Consider the following 4,035-nt stretch of genomic DNA (forward strand, 5'->3'; position numbering starts at 1 on the left):
AGTGGCCTCTTCCCACCTCTCCCATAGCCTCCCTGGGATCAGGGAGGGGGGGAGGGGGAAGAGGAGCCCCAGCAGCCAATCCAAAGCATGCATTTGCAAAATGCATTGCAAATGCATGCTTTGCAGGGCTGTTGTGTAGCTGATGGCCCAGCCATCAGCTACATTGTTGTTATTTTTGATCTTTTGCTTACTTGGGTATCCAAGTAAGCACTGTTGTCTGGCCAATCAGAGAGCAGTGCTATTTTTTGAAATTGCTCTCTGTAGGGCCAGAGAACCTTTTAAAGGAGTCTTCCTGCTGGACTCCTCCATTGCTGTGTTGGTGTGTGGCTTGGTGTGTGTGAGAGAGATTGTGCTGCTGCTGCCTGCTGCTCTCTCACTCAGCCTTACTTCCCTGGACTCAGAGAAGACAAGGTAAGACAGTTTTGGGGTTCTTGTTTTAGTTTTTGTTGGTAAAAGGACTAGAGTCCCTTTACTTGTCCAGATTTGGGTGGGTGACTGAGTACTGGGAGGGTAGGGTAGCCTATTTGGGGTTGGGGTTAGGTTCTGCTGGGGGTGGGGGCCTGGGGTGGGGGGGTTTTGCTAATTTGCCCATATCTTAATTTAGTGAGAGGACTTTTTAAAGTGCAGTGTCCTTTTACTTCTCCTGATTTGGGTGGCTTGGATTTCTTGGGGTTAGGGTGAAGGGTTTTTTTTTTGGGGGGGGGGGGAGTTCCTGTATTATTAAAAGTTGAGTTTTTTACTGTTTCATTGTTTGATTTGTTGCTGCTGTGTTGTGTTGCTGCTGTGTTATTTTTATCTTCAGGTTATTGGGGGGTGCTGTTTGGCCTAATTTTCATTGTTTAAAAGGCCACTTTTGTCCCCCTTTTCATGGTTCTGGTTTTAGGGGTGGGGGTGTTGTTGTTGATTGATTTGGCCTGAGTTTTCTTATTGGTGAAAGACCACTTTTTAAAATCTTGAGTTGCTTTGCTTGGCCTTTTTTTCCTGTTGTCACTTTTCCTGGTTTGGGGGTGGGGGGGGTGTTGTTGACTGATTTGGCCTAAGTTTTCTTATTGGTGAAAGGCCACTTTTTAAACACTTGAGTTGGTCCACCACTTCTCCTGTTTGAGACTAGAGTTGTGTTGTTTGGGGCAGGGAAGCTGGCACCTGGGTGAGAGAGCTGGCATCTGGGTTTGCTGCAGCCAGGTCTGCAGAGCAGACCTTGAGCAGATTGTGTTTTGTGTGGCAGTGACGTTGGGAACTGGGTTTACATTGGTTCCAGGCCTGCAGGGTTCATAGAGTAGATAGAGGGATGTAGTGCATTTGGGTCCTATAGAGATTCTCTGGTGTGAAGTTAGGTTTGGCTTTGGGTGCCCCAGGAATTGGACCCCCGGTCCAATTTTTTGGGGGGCCTTGTGGGTTTTGTGTGGGACAGTGCCCTGAAGCTGCACAGCAGTTTGGGGGGCTCTCCTCAAAACCTCCTGCTCCCCAGAGCCACTTTTCCCACGACAATTGCAGTGAGGAAGTGGCTCTAATTGTTTTTTCTCACCATTGGGAGCAGTGTTCCTTTTGGGGTGCCCACAGATGGGTGCTGTCTTTTGGGGCCAGGGGGGTTGCATGCTGGGGAGTCCCCTGAAGCTGCCCTGGGGGCCTCTCCCTCAAACCCCCCTCTGGCCAGAGCCACTTTCCCCACAGCAATTGTAGTGGAGGAAGTGGCTAATTGGGCTTTCCCCATCATTGTTGGCAATGGGCCTTTTGGGGAGCCCAAAGACAGGGACCCCCTGGCCCAATCTTTTTGGGACTTGGGGGGGCTGGAGGGGAGAGTCCCCTGCAGGTCCTCTGCAAATTTGGGGGCTCTCCCTCAAACCCCCTGCCCCCCAGTAGCCTCTAATTATGCCCTATGTTGCCATTGATTTCAATGGCCCTTAGGGTGTAATGATGGAATAGGGGCACCCTCTTTGGGTGCCCCTGGAATGGGATCCCCTGGCCCAATCTTTTTGGGACTTGGGGGGGTTGGAGGGGAGAGTCCCCTACAGGTCCCCTGCAAATTTGGGGGCTCTCCCTCAACCCCCCCTCCAGGCGGCTTCAAATATACCCTATTTGCCATTGATTTCAATGGCCCATAGGGTATAATAGGGCCGTATATTCGGAAATAGCCGCGCATTACCATATATGCGGCTATTCCGAATACGGTATTCAGTAGTACACGGGGAATCCGAATTTTTTTTCCCCGTGTACTTCCGAATCCGTGTAATTCCGATTTTTTTTTTTTTTGCACATCCCTACCTACATTGTGTCAGGGTTTCTTTTTATTTTTTTTTTCAAAGTGTTAATGGTGCACAGACACTTCTTACAAAGAATTAGGACGGAAGAAAGAAACAAAAACAAACAAACTTTTTATGAACATGAAATGGGGAGCCAGAACAGTCAATTACCAGCTACCCCAGAATAAAAAATGATGCTTATGAAATCTCTTTATAGTGATTCTGCACAGAAAGAGAGAAAGCCACAGCTACCCCCTTCTATGTACTACTCACAGCAGAAACTAGGGTTGCCAGGTTCAGCTCAAGAAATATCTGGGGACTTTGGGGATGCAGCCAGGAGCAAGATTGTGACAAGCACAATTGAACTCCAAAGGGAGTTCAATTTAAAGGGACCAGACGCCTTTAAAATGCCTTCCCTCCATTTGGAATAATGAAGGATAGGGGTACCTTCTTTTAAGGCTAATATAATTGGGATGTGTTTTGAGGAGGGGCACTGGATGCTATGCTGATAATTCGGGGCCTCTACCTCAAAAAAACAGCCCCCCCCAAGCCCCAGATACTCACAGATCAATTTTCCATTATACCCTATGGGAATCAGTCTCCATAGGGAATAACGAATTGCCCAACAGACATTTCCCTCTCCCCCACTTTCTGATGACCCTGAAGTGGGGGGAGTGCCTGTTAGATCTGCCTTTTTCCATCTTCGGCAAGCACGGCAGCTGGCCCCTTACCTGGACCGCAGCGACCTAGTGACGGTAATCCATGCTACGGTCACCTCAAGAATAGATCACTGTAATGCTCTCTACATGGGGCTACCCCGGACGCTAACCCGGAGACTACAACTAGTGCAGAACGCTGCGGCACGGCTGTTAATGGGGCTACCACGACGGGAGCACATTCGGCCAGTGCTGAGAGAGCTACACTGGTTGCCTGTTGTGTTCCGAGTTCGCTTCAAGGTGTTGGTATTAACCTTTAAAGCCCTTTATGGTCAGGGACCTGCCTATCTACGGGACCGCCTTTCCCCATATATCCCCCAGAGAGCACTGCGATCAGGGACAAAAAATCTGCTGTCTGCCCCTGGCCCAAAAGAAGCCAGGCTATCCGCAACAAGATCTAGGGCCTTCTCGGTGGCAGCACCAGAACTCTGGAACACCCTCCCAGAAGCTATAAGGGCCCTGCGGGATTTGTCGGCGTTCCGCAGGGCCTGTAAGACCGAACTGTTTAGGCAGGCTTTTCTGGTTGACTGAAAATGGGCTGCCACCGGACATCCTACAGAAGCTGGCGGTCATAGTCAGAACCCAATACCGCCAGACTAGATTGAGATAGCGTACTAGTTTTTAACTTGATAAATGTTTTATGGTTTTATATGTTTTATGGAATTGATTGTTTTTATGATACTGTAAGCCGCCCTGAGTCCGCTTGCGGAGAGGGCGGGATATAAATGTAAAGTAATAAATAATAATAAATAAATAAACAGGGGGATCCCCTGCCTCCAACTGGGGATTGGCAACCCTAGCAGAAGCCCTTTGTAACAGGGTTTCTAAATCAGGATCCTTTTCATGTCTGCTTAAGTAGTCATGACTGCCTTGACCTGGATAGTCCAGCCTACTCAGACCTCATCAGACCTTGGAAGCTAAGCAGGGCTTGGAATACCAGGGCTGCTAAGGGAAGGCAGGCAGTGGCCAACCACCTCTGAATGCCTGTTGCCTTGAAAACCCTATGGGGTCATCATTAGTCAGCTGCAACTTGACAGCAAAAAAAAGAAAGTAATGAAAGGGACAATCAATGCCTCTAA

The 4,035-nt window shown here is 48.8% G+C and overlaps 1 non-coding gene across 1 annotated transcript; it reads right to left on the reverse strand.

Annotated features, from left to right (window-relative positions):
- Positions 1–2,387: 2,387 nt before the first annotated feature.
- LOC132573091 (U11 spliceosomal RNA) lies at positions 2,388–2,524 on the reverse strand. The gene has a single exon (XR_009555495.1). It is a non-coding gene; the product is annotated as a U11 spliceosomal RNA (small nuclear RNA).
- Between the last annotated feature and the right edge of the window lie 1,511 nt (positions 2,525–4,035).

This window comes from Heteronotia binoei, chromosome 5 (genome assembly GCF_032191835.1).
Source record: "Heteronotia binoei isolate CCM8104 ecotype False Entrance Well chromosome 5, APGP_CSIRO_Hbin_v1, whole genome shotgun sequence".
NCBI lineage: Eukaryota > Metazoa > Chordata > Lepidosauria > Squamata > Gekkonidae > Heteronotia > Heteronotia binoei.